The sequence below is a fragment of the Dermochelys coriacea genome, chromosome 5, assembly GCF_009764565.3.
Source record: "Dermochelys coriacea isolate rDerCor1 chromosome 5, rDerCor1.pri.v4, whole genome shotgun sequence".
NCBI lineage: Eukaryota > Metazoa > Chordata > Testudines > Dermochelyidae > Dermochelys > Dermochelys coriacea.
The window spans coordinates 119573688-119594453 of record NC_050072.1 but is presented as its reverse complement, the minus strand read 5'-3'; the positions used below and the strand labels follow the sequence as shown (position 1 = coordinate 119594453).

The following is a 20766-nucleotide window of genomic DNA, read 5'->3' as shown; positions in this document are numbered from 1 at the left end:
TGGACATCTCCCAGCCATCTTCCCAAATTCCTAATTTAAAGCTCTCTTAATCAGTTGTGCCAGCCTCCATCCTAGAAGTCTATTTCCTTCCCTACTTAGATGAAGTCCCTCCCGAGAGAACTGTCCTCTGTCCATGAATGCGTCCCAGTGACTATACATCCTAAAGCCCTCCTTATAGCACCACTGCCTAAGCCATGTGTTGACAGTCATAATCTTGTCACACCTTTGTTGCCCTTCTCTAGGAACAGGCAGAATCCCACTAAAAAAAGAAAAGGACTACTTGTGGCACCTTAGAGACTAACAAATTTATTTGAGCATAAGTGTTTGTGTGCTACAGCTCACTTCATCGGCTGTAGCTCACGAAAGCTTATGCTCAGATAAATTTGTTTGTCTCTAAGGTGCAACAAGTACTCCTTTTCTTTTTTGCGAATACAGACTAACACGGCTGTTACTCTGAATCCCACTAAAGATTACCTGAGCCTCGATTTCCTTAAGCGTCTTCCCCAGCCCAGCATAGTCTCCCTTAATACTTTCCAGCGAGAATCTAGCCGTATTATTTGTTCCCACATGAAGGATAATTAGGGGATTCTTTCCTGCTCCCTTTAGGATCCTTTTCAACCTCAGGTCTACATCCCGTATCTTAGCACCCGGAAGACAGCACACCCTTCTATTCTCTGGATCAGCTCTAGTTACAGGCCTGTCTATTCTTCTCAATAAAGAATCCCCGATCACCTGCCTTTTCCTGGTGACGGTGCTATTCTCCAGTCATGAACCGACATGAATTGAAACAAAAAAGCGTTGAATTCAATGCCTGTGAACAGAAAATGTAGAGTTTCACATAGCTGCGACAACCAGCTCTAGTAAAAGGCTTTTTTTGCAATATTGAGAGCCTGCAATCTCTAAAACATTGATCAATTTGAGCAGAGTAGGACAAGAAAGTTGAGAGAAGGGGAAATGAACTGAAAATGAAGATTATTGGCATAGTTTCAGGAGTTTCTGCAAAGGCACTTTACAGTGCACAAAGAGCAAAGGTCGCGAATGCCGGGAGAGGGGGAGGGAGATGAGGCTGGGCACAAAGTGGGCAGAGAGAGTTCAGTTGAAGCTAGAGTGATTTACAAGCATGATCACTTTTTGCGATCCTACGATTCTGTATCCCAGTAGGGGAAAAGTATCCTGTGATGACATTAATCATTTTAAAGATATATTTTGCGCCTTGATTAGGTATCCCAATTTTGAAGAAAGAGAAAACATACACACTGGAAATATTCCTCTTTGTGTCTAGCTTGTGTCAGAACATTCAGCATAACAGCTACCAAAGTACATACTCTTCCCTGTATTACCCTGTACAGTAAACTGATGTTTAATTGTAGAGCGCTCATGAACTGGGTTGTAAAATATCAATTAAAGAAATGTACAACACATTAGTTAGATTCAAAACAAGGTGTCCAGACTTAGCATTCAGTGCAATGCTGTTAATTTCTCACAACAACTGTGGAGATAAGCAAATACCTGCATATAAAAATATTACAGAATGGGTCATGACCAGTGCTAAGAACATAGGGATACGTACCCATTTTGGTTGCATGAGACAGACTGTTATGGGAGATGCAAAAAAAGGCATTATTCCTTTTGTCCTTAGGAAGGAGGTAGCCGAGGTGAGAATCCCCTCATCGGGAGGGGTTGACCAACGAGAAATTTGTGCTGGAGGAAATGAAGGATTCTTGTGTATCCCACCAGTGAGTGTATGTTGTAGGTATTCCTATCTGCTCAGGCCACAGAGGATCTGAGTTTGTTACCAACCCCTCTAGGGAGCCTTAGCTCAAACTACAGCAGTTCATGCATTTAGATTTGGCAATTTCCAGCTCAATTTGTCCTGTGTTGACCAAGATAGCAGCTATTGCACTTGCACATCCTCTAAAAATATGTGATACAGGCATTAGTTTGGGGGAATACATTGCGGGGGAGGGGAGGCAGCAGTGTATCTATCACACTCATGTAGCTGAAATATTCAATGATAATAATACTACTTAATACACTTACAGTAATGTTCCATCTGTGTACCTCAAAGCACTTTACAAAGGAAAGGTAAGGCTCATTAACCCCATTTTACACATGGGGAAACTGAGTGATGAAGTGACTTGCCCAAAGTCACACAAGTATCTACATATCCATATCTTTCTACTGATGGCATTCAGATATTTGTGACCACCGTAACATTCTGGTGAGACATGCACAAAAAACCTTTGTCAAACTGACATTTGTATGGTAATGTCAATCTGAATATCATCTATCTATATATATATGATGGACTACATTCTGTTCTCAGACTCATGTATGCCTGTCTCATTTGCATCAATAGGGGAAAGCAGGTGTAAGTGAAAGCAAAATTTGCCCCTTATGTTTTAAACTACCATTATCTCTCCATAGAGTTTTTATTTTCAGTAAGCCATGGGGGGGGGAAGGGGAACTATTATAGCAGATAAGATTACTTTTTAATTAAACTAAATTAATATACTCCTCACTGCACTATCTAAAATTCAAACTAAATTAATAAATACATTAATCATATCTGTGTTGAAAAGAATGAATAGATAATTTAGTATGCCCTTCAGTTTCAAGGAAACTATTAACTCTTACCATTTCACTTATCTATGACGGGATGACCAGGAAATGTGTAAGATTTGCCAAAACGTATGTACCCTTCTGTATTCAACCAGTTTTCTAGAGCTCTGGGCTCTGGCTGATGAATTCAGATCTGGATCTAGAGACACTGATTGCATTTTCTGGGATCTGGGACTTTGGGTTGTCTCAGTAGAAAGATAAAGGGTAACATTTTCAAAAGTACTTAAGTGATTTAGAAGCCTATGTTCCATTTTCAAAAGTGACCTAGATACTTAGGGCCCAATTCCTCCAAGGTATTTAGGCACCTAATGCCTATTAATTTCAATGGGAGTTAGGTGCCTAAATACCTCTGAGATTCTGGTCTTCCAGGAGCCTGTGGGCTTTTCTACATGGTAAGTTACTGTGCTGCAAGCCAGGCGGTGAATCTTCCAGCTTGTCACACGGTAACTCACTACGTGGACCCCCTAAAGCACAGTGAAAAACCTTGAGCGTGGCTTAGTGCACTATGCTTCGGAGCAGCAGTATGCCATGCTGCACTCTGGGACTTTCACTGTGATGGAGCAGTGACCGCAGGGGACTGTGTGGCAAGGTGGTGGGCTGCAGATTCACAGCCTGGTTTGCCATGCAGTGACTCGCCATGTAGAGAAGCCCTCAGTCTCACTGAAAGCCAAAGGGATATAAAAGTAATTTAAATGCTTTTGAAAATGTTACCCTGGGCCGACATGAGTAATTACAGTGTGCAGTTGTAGGTGCAACAACCACTGAGAATTGTTCAATAAATATGTCTGCTGAAACTAAATTGAAGAAAGTTCTATTTTTTTCTACTGTCTGTGATAAACAGCATTCTGGAACTGGAGAGAATCTATACATTTTATTCTACTTCATCATTCAGGCTTTCCTAAGCATGGCCAGAGGCAAATTAAATGCTTATATTTTTCTAGAGCATGCCTCCTGTTTAAGTGGCACAATTGATTTAATTTTTTGGGGGTGTTTTACCTGCTTATAACAACTTTGAAAATTATTGTACTTGTTTTGTCAAAATTAGACTTGGCTCCAAATACCCTTAATGTTTGGAATTTTACATATAGATTTCAGTGTGAATTTCAAGGCCTGGGTTCAATGTGAGGGTGTTTGGATCCAGGATTTGTGTTTGGGCCTATCTCAAAATAAATGTAATGGAACTGAATCATTGATACCATTTTAACTGTAGTCTCTGTATAACAATTCTAGGGGCAAAAGTCCTCCTCTTGAGGCCAATCATTAGTTGAAAGAAAGAAAGAAAGCTAACAGGTACCCTGTTTCTTCTAGACCCCAACAGTATCCATATGTCTCCAAATAATAATTAATAATAATAAATCATTAATATAATAAAGGTGCTAAGCATAACCCATCTGGATGGCCAGCAATCTTCATTCCTCACAGCAAGTGGAGAATGAACAATAATCAGAGGCAAAGCTCAGCTCAATAATGGTAATAAATAACGTTTTTGCTTCACTTCTGTGTATTTTTCAACTCAGTGTACTACACCAAAATGGTAATCTATTGCAGAATGATTTGCTCTAAACCCGACTTCATAGTGGCAAGAAATTGTAGTTTCTGATGATGATACATGAAGGTGAACAAGGGTGTGCTTAGCATAATGCATGGCAGAAATATAGATCAGAGTAAAAGGTTAGTTCTATGATACTCCTGTCTTCTTAAAAGAGAGAGAGAGAAATAACTGCTTTTCCCTCCCAGAAGTCATACCTGTTTCTATTGTCAGTTTAAAGCTGGACCCCATAAATCTATATTTTCACTATATGCTTCCTTCTGGGATCAGATCAGGCCCAGGAACTTTATGATGTGATGGGAATGTTATTGAATCTCTCACTAGCTCAGGGGATACAAGATGAGGTAGCATTTCATGACTTTGGGTTTAATATCTTTTTTACTTCAATTCTTCTAGTAGTACAAATATTAATCCAATTGCTTGAGTTGTTAGTTGTCAATCCCAGGGTGAACTACATCCCAGGGTGAACATTATTATCAATGGGTAAAACTCACCTCTTCTTCGAAGGGCAGGGTAAAATCCCCTGCACCATTTAAGCCTGACATGTTTGCATCAGTGGGGGTTAATTAACTGAGCAGCCGCATAGATGTACCTGCACATCTCCTTTGTGCTATGTGTGGTTGTTGCAGAAGGTCACTTTAAGGCCAAGCAGAGGTGGCTAAGTGGCAGACCTAGGGAGGGGCAATAGATTTGCATTTATTTAGATCACCCCCTCCACCACTACCCCCCAAGCAACTGGCTCAGAATGGGTATGGCTGCAGTTGTTGGGGGCTGCACATCAGCCACAGGCCCTGTCCCTGGTTGAGGGGACAGGGATGGATTTTACCTGTTCAATCACCCAGAATTTGTGCCCTCTCTCCTCACACAGAACCAGAATACTCTATGGGCACTGAGGGCACTGAATAACTTGCAGTATCAGGTGCATAATAACTTGATTTTGATAAACTCTTATTGGGAACCACTTTCTGTGTCTGGCTAGGTGGGGAGCTTCCCCAAGCGCACAGCTCAGCCTCTTCTCCTATAAGAATATTTTTTTTCCGTTTGCTTTCTGAGACACTTAGTCCCATATATTTAAATTTGAAATACCCTCTTGCAAAAGTGGAGACCTGTGAATATGGGAAAGGTTTTTTTTTGCACAATAACAAACAAAGCAATCTTTTGAATGATGCAGGCACCCCTCAGTACAGAGCATACAGAGACCTTTCTTACATTTGCATTCAGAAAACCTTCTTTCCAGAAGCACTTTGTTCAAACCCATCCCCTTATTACACGTCAAAGCTCATCCTTCAAGGAACAGAGATCGAGGAAACGTATTACAGCAGCTTGCTGCCTCACAGAGGCCGCAAACCGCTAATGAGCTTATAGATGAACAAAAGTGCCCCATAGGATCTAAATAAGAGCAATTAACTTCATCTGAAGTCACCGCCATTGTGAAACTCACCATGTTAATGTGGTGTTAAAGATATCTAAAAATAGATAAAACACTAGGAACCTTTGTGGCTGTGTACGTATCTCAACGCTGCCAACCCCAAGCATCTAAAAATCATGAAGCTGGCTGCAAAACCCCAGGTGATTTGCCTTCAAATTACAAGATTTTGTTTTTAAATAATAAACTCTGGGTTCTTTTAAACCTCTGAAGTTTTAGCCTTGGAAATTTATGTTTTCCAGATTTTCCTGCTCATGAGGACTTAAAATTTAGTTTGCTGTTTAATGGAAGCTGATACTCTCACATAATCACATGGCTTTAGAGCTGGGTCCTGAGAATCATGATAACATTGCAGTAGGTGGCAACCCTGGTATTGTTGCATTTTTGACCAGAACAGTTAGTCAATGTTCAGGTTCTTGTGGGTTGTTTCTGTTGGGGAGAGAAAGAAGTGATGTAGCCTGGTATTTTCCTGATGCAATTCTGTTTATTTACAAGGAATATACATGCAGTCCTGCTTCCTGGAACACAGAAAGAATCCAACAGCAGGAAAGTTTCTTGGCTCACAATTCCTAGCCTCATTTCAGCCAGCATTCAAAAGCTTTGCTTTTCCTCAGCTTCACACTGTGAGTGCTTCTCTGGCTGTCTCTGGAACATCCTTCTCTGTATGCTTCCGTGGTACTTTTGTTGCGTCTCTCTCTCACACACATGCATGCAACCTCCATTTAATAGTAACCAGCCCTCTTGTATTTACAATCGGTCTCCAGCGAAACCTCCAGCTTCCACAAAGCTCAGATTTCTAACTAGCCTTATATGTGGCCCATGTTTTGGGAGGTGGCTTCTATTGTTTCAGCTATATATTCTATAAAATAACTTACGTGTTTTTTTTAAGTTTATCCTGAATGCAGATGGCTGTTATGCCCACCAGTTTCACTGAGGCTTTGCCCAGCTACCGTCATTACAATATCTAAGGCTAAAATACACTTGAAAGCCTCTACATTTCCCTCCTTGGTCACATAGGGATCCTTTGTTGTTCTCAGTGTCTTCTCCAGTCCAGTTATTTTATATATGTACAAGTCTTTTTCACAGTAGTTATTTTCCTTAAAGGAAATCACATTTAAGAATTGATCCATGATATTCTCCAGTTTCCACTGCAGATCTTTAGTAATCCTGCAGGGCTTGCAGAAGAGGAGAATTGTCAGTAAGTAGGTTTGCCCCTGGCATATGTCCTCCTGCACCCATCCCGCCAGTTCCATCCTATGGTCTACTCTCAATCCAAGCCCAGTTTCATTCCCTGAGCCAGGATTTTTATGGAGGTGGCACAGAGTTAACTGATCCCCAGCTTAGTGCTTGATGGGGCGTGTGTTGCATGGGGCTGGGCAGCCTCTTCGTTTTCACTTGGAGCTTTAAAAGGGAGGATTGTCCAGTGGTTAGAGCACTGACCTAGGATGTGAGTTCAAATTTCTGCTCTGGCACAGATTTCCTGTGTGACCTTGGAAAGTCAGTTAGCTGCTCTGTGCCTCATTTCTCCTTCTATAAAATGAGAATAATAGTATTGTCCTACCTCAAAGGGGTATTGTAACAAAACATACATTAAAGATTGTGTGCAGCTCAGATGCTATGGGAACGGGGTCCATATGCTACCTTAGATAGCTTACATAAAATGGCCACAGCACAGAATTCCCATCACCTCTCTGGGTCTTCCTGTGAGGGCAAGAATCTTCTGATTCTTCCCCCTGTCCCCCCTTTTTGTGACTAAGACAGCAGTGTTGGAAATCCTTCCTTCTCAGGGATGGGGGGTGGGGATGAAATATTATCTGACAGTGAAGAACAGACCATGGAAGAAGGACAAGAAAGATCAATAAAATACTTAGACAACATGTCACTCCTCTCAAGAAAATGTGTGCAAATGTTGAGCAGATCCTAATTTTCTTCCTGTTTATTGTGTAAAGCAATGGTGAGGCAGCTCCCAGTCAACTTATTCTCTTCTTCTAGTGTGACAAGAGTCACTGCCACTTTATCCATTCTTCAGAAAAAGTCCCCCATATTAGATTGTCTGTTGTTCTACCTTTTAAAAAGTCTATTTGATATGATGTAAGATTTACAAAATATTGCTCAGTAGCCGTTATCATGGGTGCGAGGCACAGAAGAATTTAGCGATTCTATTCACTTGATTCATCACTTGACGGAGACAAGGGTAATATTTTCACAAGTGCCTACGTCCCATTTTCAAAAAGCAATTTAGGGCTCATCTACACAAACACTTAGGTCATGGCAAGCTGGGGTGTGAATCTACCATGCACTGACTGTTCCTGTGGACCCTGCTGATGTGCATTAGCAGTTTGTTAGTGTGTTTTGAGTAGTCTGTTTAGAAACGGGACTAGGCCCAAGGTGCATTAACAAACTGTCAATGTGCATCAGCAGGGTCCAAACAGAGAGTTAGTCCCTGGCAGGCTAGGGTAGATTCACAATGCAGTTTGCTGCAATCCAAATGATCCTATAGACAAGCTTTTAGGCACTTAGGTACCTATGTCTCATTGAATGTCAATGGACTTTAAACTCCTCAGGGCCAGATTTACAACAATATTTGGGCGCCTAAAGTTGCCCGTTTGGATTTTCAAAAGCAAACAAGTACCTACTCCCCATTACTTTAAATGGGCGTTAGGTGCTTTGGCTCTTTTTGCAGACTTTTTTCATTGTAAAGCCAGCTCTGGAGTCAGCCAAAGTAATCGCTGGCTTGCACCCCACTGCTATTGTGGCTGTCATCTCCATAGGCATGCTCCGTGCTGGTAGTATTTCCATCATCCTTTATCATTATGCTCATTTGAGCTGCAAACAGGGCCTTGGGAAATGATATAACCTGTCTCTCTTTTCCGCAGCCTGACACAGATTTTAAATTCTGCAACATCTTTGATCTGCAGATGCCACCACTGCTGCTGATGGGTTCTCCTCTCTCCCCTTTGCTGCAGCACCATCCGTTCACTTCCAAGACAGCCAGAAACAGCGGGCAACTTCAGCAGCAGGAAAAAGGCTCATGAGACCTAGCAACAGCAATCTGAACCCTCTCAGGAAGCAGCAGTACCAGGGAAGCCAACTCCTGCTAAGGAAACGGCAACAAAAGCAGCTTAGATAGCAAGAGCTCACTCGAAGAATCCCTCCTAGGGCCAGTCTGCAGTCATCATGTGTATTAGAACATGGATTATTCTTTCCTATGGAAATGAAAAAAATTGTATGATCATATTACAGAATCATGCTGGTTCCATTTAAATACCAGGGGCCAGATTCTAATACCACTGTAGTGTAACTCCACAGAGGTCAATGGACCTGATTCTCCATCGCTCTGCAACTTTTATAGTCCTTTACACCATTGAAAATCAAATCAGCTAATGAATTTGTACTTGTATGTACATGATCCTGGAGGGGGGAACCGGTAAGAGTTTTGTCTGCATGAAATGCCGTCTGATAGAGCTGATGGAGCAAAAGATCCGAGGTTTGGAGATGCAGGTGGAAAGTCTGGTTGAGTTTAGGAAGGGGTTTGAGCAGATGATGGAGCAAAGATATGAGGTATCTGAAGGGAAAAGCTCAGACTTGCAGATGGAAGCAGGGCTGGGGAATTTTGAGGGGAGACTGGGTGAGGAAAGTGGTCAGTGGAAACATGTGACTCAAAGAACCAGGCAGAGAAAAAGACAGGCTAGTGCAGGAGAAATAGAGCTTAGGAACAGGTTTGCAGAGTTGGAAAATGAAGAAGGGGCTCAGCAGGTAGTCGCTGAAGGTGGAAGGGTAAGGAAGAAGAGAAGAGAGGCTAGCCCTATAGAAAAAGGGGAAGAGTCAAGGGAGACTACACCAAATATGAGCCCCAGGAGGATACAGGATGGGTTGAAGAGAATTGTAAGGGAAAATAGGAATGGAAAGAACTTGCAGCCAGAGGGAACAGGGGAGAGACTGGAGAATAGCACTGTCACCAGGAAAAGGCAGGTCTATGTGATCGGGGACTCTTTATTGAGAAGAATAGACAGGCCTGTAACTAGAGCTGATCCTGAGAATAGAAGGGTGTGCTGTCTTCCGGGTGCTAAGATACGGGATGTAGACCTGAGGTTGAAAAGGATCCTCAAGGGAGCGGGTAGAATCCCCTAATTATCCTTCATGTGGGAACAAATGATACAGCCAGATTCTCGCTGGAAAGTATCAAGGGAGACTATGCTAGGCTGGGGAAGACGCTTAAGGAAATTGAGGCTCAGGTGATCTTTAGCGGGATCCTTCCTGTTCCTAGAGAAGGGCAACAAAGGTGTGACAAGATTATGACTGTCAACAGATGGCTTAGGCAGTGGTGCTATAAGGAGGGCTTTGGGATGTATGGCCACTGGGAGGCATTCACGGACAGAGGTCAGTTCTCTCGGGATGGACTTCATCTGAGTAGGGAAGGAAATAGACTTCTAGGATCGAGGCTGGCACAACTGATAAAGAGAGCTTTAAACTAGGAACTGGGGGGAGATGGATGGGAGATGTCCAGAAAATCTCCACGCCAGATTTTAGCATTGAGAGGGAAGAAGATGATGTAAGAAAGGATACAGCCATGGGTAGGAGAATGTATATAAGGAGCGAGGGCGGTGTGGATACTAGTCTAATAAGTTATACTGGCTGTAGAATGACTGTGCCTAATAGGGTACAAAATGTGAGCGAGGCCAAACAGCAAAAATTACGATGTTTGTACACCAATGCGAGGAGTCTAGGTAACAAAATGGAGGAACTAGAGCTACTGGTGCAGGAAGTGAAACCAGATATTATAGGGATAACAGAAACATGGTGGAATAGTAGTCATGAGTGGACTACAGGTATTGAAGGGTATGTGCTGTTTAGGAAAGACAGAAACAAAGGTAAAGGGGGTGGAGTAGCATTGTATATCAACGATGAGTTAGAATGTAAAGAAATAAGAAGCGATGCAATGGATAAGACAGAGTCTGTCTGGGCAAAAATTACATTGGGGAAGAAAACTAGTAAAGCCTCTCCTACGATAGTGCTTGGGGTGTGCTATAGACCTCCGGGATCTAATTTGGATATGGATAGAGCCCTTTTTAATGTTTTTAATAAAGTAAATACTAATGGAAACTGCGTGATCATGGGAGACTTTAACTTCCCAGATATAGACTGGAGGACCAGTGCTAGTAATAATAATAGGGCTCAGATTTTCCTAGATGCGATAGCTGATGGATTCCTTCATCAAGTAGTTGCTGAACCGACTAGAGGGGATGCCATTTTAGATTTAATTTTGGTGAGTAGCGAGGACCTCATAGAAGAAATGGTTGTAGGGGACAATCTTGGCTCAAGTGATCATGAGCTAATTCAGTTCAAACTAAATGGAAGGATTAACAAAAATAAATCTGCAACTAGGGTTTTTGATTTCACAAGGGCTGACTTTCAAAAATTAAGGCAATTAGTTAGGGAAGTGGATTGGACTGAAGAACTTATGGATCTAAAGGTAGTTGAGGCCTGGGATTACTTTAAATCAAAACTGCAGAAGCTATCGGAAGCCTGTATCCCAAGAAAGGGGAAAAAATTCATAGGAAGGAGTTGTAGACCAAGCTGGATGAGCAAGCATCTTAGAGAGGTGATTATGAAGAAGCAGAAAGCATACAGGGAGTGGAAGATGGGAGGGATCAGCAAGGAAAGCTACCTAATTGAGGTCAGAAGATGTAGGGATAAAGTCAGAGAGGCTAAAAGTCGAGTAGAGTTGGACCTTGCAAAGGGAATTAAAACCAATAGTAAAAGGTTCTATAGCCATATAAATAAGAAGAAAACTAAGAAGGAAGAAGTGGGGCCGCTTAACACTGAGGATGGAGCGGAGGTTAAAGATAATCTAGGCATGGCCCAATATCTAAACAAATACTTTGCCTCAGTCTTTAATAAGGCTAAAGAGGATCTTGGGGATAATGGTAGCATGACAAATGGGAAGGAGGATATAGAGGTAGATATTACCATATCAGAGGTAGAAGCGAAACTGAAACAGCTTAATGGGACTAAATCGGGGGGCCCAGATAATCTTCATCCAAGAATATTAAAGGAATTGGCACCTGAAATTGCAAGCCCATTAGCAAGAATTTTTAATGAATCTGTAAACTCAGGAATAGTACCGAATGATTGGAGAATTGCTAATATAGTTCCTATTTTTAAGAAAGGAAAAAAAAGTGATCCAGGTAACTACAGGCCAGTTAGTTTGACATCTGTAGTATGCAAGGTCCTGGAAAAAATTTTGAAGGAGAAATTAGTTAAGGACATTGAAGTCAATGGTAAATGGGACAAAATACAACATGGTTTTACAAAAGGTAGATCGTGCCAAACCAACCTAATCTCCTTTTTTGAAAAAGTAACAGATTTTTTAGATAAAGGAAATGCAGTGGATCTAATTTACCTAGATTTCAGTAAGGCATTTGATACCGTGCCACATGGGGAATTATTAGTTAAATTGGAGAAGATGGGGATCAATATGAACATCAGAAGGTGGATAAGGAATTGGTTAAAGGGGAGACTGCAACGGGTCCTACTGAAAGGCGAACTGTCAGGTTGGAGGGAGGTTACCAGTGGAGTTCCTCAGGGATCGGTTTTGGGACCAATCTTATTTAATCTTTTTGTTACTGACCTTGGCACAAAAAGTGGGAGTGTGCTAATAAAGTTTGCAGATGATACAAAGCTGGGAGGTATTGCCAATTCAGAGAAGGATCGGGATATTATACAGGAGGATCTGGATGACCTTGTAAACCGGAGTAATAGTAATAGGATGAAATTTAATAGTGAGAAGTATAAGGTTATGCATTTAGGGATTAATAACAAGAATTTTAGTTATAAGTTGGGGATGCATCAATTAGAAGTAACGGAAGAGGAGAAGGACCTTGGAGTATTGGTTGATCATAGGATGACTATGAGCTTCCAATGTGATATGGCTGTGAAAAAAGCTAATGTGGTTTTGGGATGCATCAGGAGAGGCATTTCCAGTAGGGATAAGGAGGTTTTAGTACCGTTATACAAGGCACTGGTGAGACCTCACCTAGAATACTGTGTGCAGTTCTGGTCTCCCATGTTTAAAAAGGATGAATTCAAACTGGAGCAGGTACAGAGAAGGGCTACTAGGATGATCCGAGGAATGGAAAACTTGTCTTATGAAAGGAGACGTAAGGAGCTTGGCTTGTTTAGCCTAACTAAAAGAAGGTTGAGGGGAGATATGATTGCTCTCTATAAATATATCAGAGGGATAAATATAGGAGAGGGAGAGGAATTATTTAAGCTCAGCACCAATGTGGACACAAGAACAAATGGGTATAAACTGGCCACCAGGAAGTATAGACTTGAAATCAGACGAAGGTTTTTAACCATCAGAGGAGTGAAGTTTTGGAATAACCTTCCAAGGGAAGCAGTGGGGGCAAAAGATCTATCTGGTTTTAAGATTCTACTCGATAAGTTTATGGAGGAGATGGTATGATGGGATAATGGGATTTTGGTAAGTAATTGATCTTTAAATATTCAGGGTAAATAGGCCAAATCCCCTGAGATGGGATATTAGATGGATGGGATCTGATTTACTATAGAAAACTCTTTCCTGGGTATCTGGCTGGTGAATCTTGCCCATGTGCTCAGGGTTTGGCTGATTGCCATGTTTGGGGTCGGGAGGGAGTTTTCCTCCAGGGCAGATTGGAGAGGCCCTGGAGGTTTTTTGCCTTCCTCTGTACCATGGGGCATGGTTGACTGGAGGAAGGCTTCTCTGCTCCTTGAAGTTTTGAACCATGATTTGAGGACTTCAATAGCTCAGACATGGGTGAGATTTTTCATAGGAGTGGTGGGTGACATTCTGTGGCCTGCGCTGTGCAGGAGGTCGGACTAGATGATCAGAGTGGTCCCTTCTGACCTTAGTATCTATGAATCTATGAATTTAAAGCCAATCTAATGATTTTTAATGGCCTGACTTTCGAAATGTTGGGGTCGGCAGTGGAGTCAACGTACTGGCAGATTTGGATTATCTACAGGTCTCTTAAGCTCTTTCTCAGTGTCACTGCTGCAGTCTGACACTGTATTCCTTGCTTGTTACTGATTTCCACTCTTTGTCTGCTATTGCAGTTGTTTTTTGTTGGTCATTGGCAAGAAAAGGTGTGGCTATCGTGTCATGTAGTTGAGTTCAGATAAAAATGACTTTTGATCAGTTTTGGCCTCATTTACAATGGTGAACTAGAAATGAAAGGCTCTTTTCTGTTGCCAATTCCCTCAGCCATCTGTCTCTCCCTTAGTAACAAGTCATTTAAAATATTCAGATATTTTATATTCCAATCTATTTTTTGCAGCCCTGATTGAGCGATTTATATTCAGTGCAACGATAAGAGGACAAGGAACCCTCCTCTAAAACACAGCACTATACAACATTTTATATCCAGTCTTAAGGCTAAGCATGTCTTATTGTTCAGATGGTGCATTCAGTAAAATTTCATGCAAATACCTTTATTGTGACTATATCTTGGAATTAAAAAAGAAAGGGGAATGGGCTATTAGGAACAATGAAACATGAGAGAATTAAATTTAAAAAGTGCACAATTTATAAGCAGCAGACATGTCTGCATTTTAATCATTAGGCCCCAAAGACCTTTAATTATTAAGCAACACTCAAATGCTAAGCAACATAATCTCTGTGTTAGTTAATTACTGCAGTGAGTGATGGTATACATTACACTTGTGAGAACTGCTGTTTCTTAGTGTGTGTACAGTTGTTCTTTGTTGGGGCGGGGGCGGGGGAATAGATTGAAAGAACATTGAGGTCAACAATCTCCAGGAAGGAAAATGGCTTGGAGGTTTACTGAAAATCTTTTTAAACACAATCCATTTTCCCAAGATAGATTCCCTATGAAATATTAATGAACTATGCTATTTATTGAGGCAATCATTACCCAAGGTTATTGCATAGGAAACTGTTATCTAAATTAATCCTAGGGAAAGAATGATCTCCCTTCTTGGGACCCCTCATATGCAGCTGAGTTCTTTCATTTCACACTTTAAGGAAAACACTTATTTTTTGTGTAACAGTGGCTGGAGTTTGATAAGCTCCATACAAATGAAAATAAGAATGTAAGGATGAAATAAATATGAAAGTACCTGCTCTCTTTAGATCATTCAAAAAGTACCAGAGTGTTTTCACTGCTAGTGTTATAGGGAACATGAGGTTATCATTCTTCCCTACTTTACATCTTGTGAAGTCCTTTTCACATGTGCAAAGCCACTGCAAAGGGCTAGTCAGTCAGAAGGGTAAATACATTACTCACATTATACAGGTGTAAATGAGTTTCCAAGGTGATTTCAATAGAACCACACTGATATACACCAGCTGGTGAGCTTGTCCTAGGCACCCTTCACCCAGAAGGCACAGAATCAGGTGAATCACTCAAATGCTGGGTTCAATAAAGATAGGGCAGTAAAATACCCCCGGGTTGGGGAGACTAACAGATATTTATTTTCAGCATGGAAACAGAAAATACTAGTTTGGGAATGATAGTATACGTTGCTGGAGTGCTAACCTAGCATTGTGCTTTGAGGGTGAATCTAACTCAGCCATTTAAAGAGAGGCAAGTATATGAAGGATAGTTATGACTTAGATAAGTCCTGATAGCAGAATACTTACATTGTACTAGGTAGTCCTAAACTTTAATCTTGGCTCTGATACATACTCCTTCTTTGACCTTGGGTAAGTCAAACTCTATGCTTTGTATAATGATGCTAATAACAATTACCCTATGGGGATGTTGTGAGGTTGAATTTGATAGTATCTGTAAAGTGTTTGAAAGTTCAATAACTTTTGCAATTGCAGAGTGTTAGTATTAATAACTAAATACTATGTCAATATTATTATGGCTACTGGTGAGGGGTTGACCACAGTGCTAGATGGGAAATGTGTAGATGGAGAGTGAATGGCCTTCTATTAAAATTGCAAACTATTAACAATAGTCAGCCTTTATAGTGCTTATGATTACGGCTTACAGAATACAGGACTGCTCCTTGTGAATAGCCCCTGGTCATCAGTGGGACTATTCATGTAAGTCAGAGTCTGCAGGAGTGGGCCCTATATGAGGAAAGAAAGTAGTGTTCATGCACCTCACTGATAATAAAGCAGTATCATGTTCCCTCAGTGATCATGCACAATTCCCATTCTCGCGAATAGAAGTAATGCAGGAGTACTGAGAAAAGACTATTCCCCCAAGAATGGCATGATAAGAACAGGAAATTGTTTTATTGCAGTCATTTTCCCCTATTAAGCACAATGATTAATAAAATACCTGGACTGACATTACTATCATTAACATCTGTTCTGTAACTTCCATAGAGCAGTAAAGTTATGCTGCAGTTAAGTTACCACACAAACATCTGCAATCCTTTTAATTAAAAAAATCCCTCTAATTAGAACTATAAATAGAAATGTTCAGTGTAAAATTGTGCTGGAAGATTTGTAATACAGGTCAAATTATTAATAGTGCTGTGTTTAGGACAATTGTTGTTTCAAAAAAGGAATGTAAATAACACAAACCTGGTAGTGTTGTGCGGTCATGTTTGCATATCGCTGGTCAGAGACTCACTAAAATCTGTGACTTTTTTCAGCAAATAATGTCAATATTTCATTAAAATTTTGCTATGATTGCTCCCATAATTCCTGAAGCTAATTCTTTTCTGTGTAGTTACTTAAGTATGCTTCACTATTTGTTTTTGTTGTTGTTGTTGGTCACAGTTTAAATCAGTGTTTAAACAATAGGGGCCAGCTGGTGTGAATTAATGTAGCTACAGTGATGACCATTGATTTACAACAGTTGAGGATGTGGCCTTTAATCTGCTGATATTTTACTCCTTGGGTAAAGTGACAGACGAGGCTTAAAGGCTGGAGACAAAGTTGAGGACATTTAATATTTTACCTGGTCATATCAGTAAAGATTCAAGTGGTGTATGATTTGTTATAAATGCTACAGAGGAGGGCAAATGTATTGAAATGAGAGAAGGAATGAATGAAATATATTTAAGTGCCTGGGTCCAAATCCTTGCTGGTGTACATCAATGTAACATCAGATAACACCAGCTGAAGATATGGGCATAGTTTTTTGCCATGAGTTTGAATGGTTGTATTACTTTAATGAAATAATCATGGGTGATCTATGATAAAATCATGGGAGAGAGTGTGGTTTATAGACTGGAGTTAAAGACTAGGAGGCAGAAGTCTTGGAAATCTAGGGAACATTCTCTTGTGTTTCTAATGATCTTCTGTGCCCACAGAGGGATGGAAGCCAGAGGCAGGATCCACTTTTTCACTTGGATGTGAGGGAGAGTTGGAGGTTGCAGGCTCTCTGTATTTCCTGGAGGAGAGGGGGAAGTGGCAGAGGAACAGACTTGCCTTCCTGCTGGAAAATGGGAACTCAAACAGCTTTTTTCTCTCCTCAGGTGCAGCTCCACCTGCTGATAGGAAGGCCTGTAGCTTGGAAATCCTCAACCAGGCACTAGCTGCTGCTGCTTCATTGAGTTTTGTGTTTTAGTCACTTTTTTTGGCAGACATTAAATTAATTTTCTCCATCTTCTAAATATCTACGCTGATACCTTATCACTGGCTATATATATATGAGTGTGTATATAGTATTCACTATTAAGTTGTGAAATAGTAGCAACAATTTGTATGCTGTTCCTGCTAATTTGTTCAGAAAAGAAACTTGACAACTCTGCACCTTCCTTGAACTATGAAGGACCAGAGACTCAGGAGTCAAGATGTAAACAAAGCCAAGTTGGCTAATAAATTTTTGGCCACTAAAATAACATTAAATCTTGGCCACATGTAAGAGGATGAAATTGATTGTAAGGAAAGGTATTTGGATTAATATTTTATTGTTGTTACAAATAGAGCTTAGAAGTTCAAACCGGACAGAGACCTCATTGTGCTACTCACTGTATGAACAAGGCAGACAGAAGATGGGACAAAGGAAGTATCATTACCCCTCTTTTACTGCTGAGGCACAGAGAGAGAAAGTGACTTGCCAAAGTCACAAGTGAAGTCTGTGGTAAAGCCAGGAACTCAATCTTAGTCCAGTGCTTTAACCAACGGTTCATCCTTGTCTCAAAGTTAAACTTTTAAGAAGTTTATAAAGAGGATTACAAACAGAGATCAAATAGAAGCTTTTTTCATAGTAGCCTTCTAATGAAATTATTGAAATTATTCTAATGAAATATTTTTAAAAATGAATTTGCAAATATGCTTTAATTTTTTATAACGATGCTAAACAATCAACCAAAATGATGTCACATCTTTTGCAGGTTGGAGCCAATATGGAGATCAGAAAATTGTGCTGCTTTGTGTTCCTCATTCAGGTAAGAGCCACAGTTTTGCTAGTAAGACTTCAGATATTCTCTGGAAGGCTTTTTAATTAGACTTGTGAATAATTCATTCCAGAAAGACTGTTTAAATGTGTATTTAAGGACTGCCCATAAACCCAGGTTTTGAGTGTGTCTTATAGTTTTTCCATCCGGACAAAGGGGAACATTATTTATCATAACCGAAATAAATAAGCAAAGTTTCACTGTAATGCATTCTCTTCGTCTTATTCAAGACAATGCAAAGCAAACAGAAATGACCAAACGAATGTTAAATAATGCACGTGTTGTATACCTACAGTAACTTACAAGTAGCTTGCTCTTTAAAATTAAGAGTAAAGTAAATGCTTGTTTTTCCTGACTGAACTCCTTTTCTTAAACTTTTCATGTTTGCATTGCACAGGCACACATAGCCCCTCCTTCTCCCCCTTCCCTCCGTAACGTGAGTTTGTCAGGTGAGGCTTAAGCCCACTGACTACAAAGCTTCATGTATAGGGATACAGGATTTGTGTTTCTTTAAGTTCAGTGGTAAACATTAACAAAATGTTTGGGGTGGGGGGAAGGTGTGTGATGTTTTTGTACTAGGCTTCAAAGAAATCTAGGTTTGGATCCTGCAAGCACTTGGGCACATGAGGAACATTACTCATGTGCCAAACACTTGGATGTCTATCTTTGCATCAAGAACAAAACGAATTCTTCATCTCCCTGCAACGATGCCTTAATGAGGATGCTCCTAAGAATCCTGCTGTGCCGTTTGACTCTAGAAAAGTTGGAAATCTCCTTGATTTCAGATCCATTAAAACAATATGGTGTACTTGTAGGGACTGATCTGTAGTATGATGCCCTCTGCGTCTATTATTACAAATGAAATGTGATCTAGAGCCAAATGAAATCCTCTGGAGTCCTTCCACTGACATTGGATCAGGCTCGTATTGCACTGTGCATCCCGGGATCTCAAAGCACACCTGCCACTAGAAATGATGAGTCACAAAATTCTGATCAAGCCTGGATCTTGAACATTCTGGAATGTTTTGGTTCAGGCTGATCACTGCCCACTCTCTAGTATGTCATCATCTTAGTCTGCTTAATTTAATCCTCTGATTCTTGCTAGAAACATTTAACTAAAACACCCACTTGGTTTTACACTTAGGTAGCTTACTCAGAGTTGCTGGGTGCCGCGAGTTTTAACAGGCTTTTGTCGCAATCACAAACCATGATTCATAGATACTAAGGTCAGAAGGGACCATTCTGATCATCTAGTCTGACCTCCTGCACAATGCAGGCCACAATCTCACCCAGCCACTCCTATGAAAAACCTCACCTATGTCTGAGCTATTGAAGTCCTCAAATCGTGGTTTAAAGACTTCAAGGAACAGAGAATCCTCCCTCAAGTGACCCGTGTCCCATGCTACAGAGGAAGGCAAAACCTTTTACATCCTTATCTTTGTTCTGGGTGCGTGCGTTCCAGATACCAAGTGGTGTAAAGATATCTCTTATGTCTGTACTACGATCAACAGGTTTGTGAGGGTAACTCCCTTTCTGTTGCTATCAGGAAACAATTGTATGTGACGATACTGACTGTTTTCCTATCTACTTAAGCCAAAATCTTGCTTCAGCTAATACAAGGCATTATACGACACTTGGCATAAGTAAACAGGATTATAATAAAAGGTTTAGGCCAATTTGGGTTATATAACTGCTATATTAATGCTTAAGTATACTTAAATGCTTGGAATATATATTGTGGGTAGTAGCATCAGCATAATACATATGTATACTAGCCAGTGTATATTAGTCAACAGATCTCTACATCTAGAAACTAATTAAAACAGATTTTTTTTTTGAAGATTTTGTTTTATGGGTTTAATTATGGCTCTCCCTGTAATTTGCCTAACTTCCATGAAATATCTGAACCAGTTACACAGCTTGGCAGGCTAAATTCTACTCTTGAACCTAGGTGTACAACGTCCAATGACGTTGGTGGGAGTTGGGTATGTATCTAACCCATGCCTGATGGGTGTGGCACCATGTTCCCTTGTAGTGGCACCTTGACCACCTAAAGATTGAGTCTGCCACAGCCTTGGCTAAGAGCCAAGTGGCTTTTAGCTCATGTAGAAGAGGCTTATATATTAAGCTTCAGGTTTGATCCCACCTGCCGATAACCAGGGTCTGTTGGCATTACATGTGTAAAGTATCTAAGGGCAGAATTTGGCTCTTCATATGTAGTCAACATAAAACTTATGTTGGATTTATGTAATGCGTTTGCATGGTGGGAAATTTTACTCTTTATCAGGAATTAGAGGAGAGAAATATGTCGGAGAGGGTCAGAGAAAAATCAGGGCAGTAATAGAGGGTAAAATCAAGCTGAAATTGAAAAGTTTTAAAAAAATGTTATAGGGGAAAAATGGATATGGATGGCAGGAAAAGCCCTCCAGTTTTTGCCAAGTAAAAAAATTTACTAAAACTGATAACTGTGTTCAAGCTTGTTTTGCTTCTAAAAAGATTAAACTTAGATTACTGCAGCTCCACACTGTCCTTGTTGAATATAATTTGTCTGACAAATTATTAGTAAGTAAATAAAAAAAAACAGGGCAAAGAACAAAACCATTTAAATCCTTGTTGGAAATCACATTTGTATTTGATGTACGTGGATATAAACAGAGAAAGCATAAGAGTGGGATGAAGAAAGCACTGCACAAGGCTGTTGAAAATGGATGCATTTAGATTGCTGCACACAGAATAGGAAAGGAAGAATATGAAGCATACAGATGGTGCATTGTGTCCTTGTTTGCCCCAGTTAAAGTAG

General features: G+C 40.5%; 1 long non-coding RNA gene across 1 annotated transcript in view; it reads left to right on the top strand.

The window, feature by feature from the left end:
- The window catches only part of LOC122460313, a 195745-nt gene extending 178650 nt beyond the window's left edge, over nt 1-17095 (top strand). The window contains exon 3 of the long non-coding RNA XR_006281558.1: nt 17043-17095. This is a non-coding gene — a long non-coding RNA (uncharacterized LOC122460313). The remainder of the gene's footprint in view (nt 1-17042) is intronic.
- The last annotated feature ends 3671 nt before the right edge of the window (nt 17096-20766 follow it).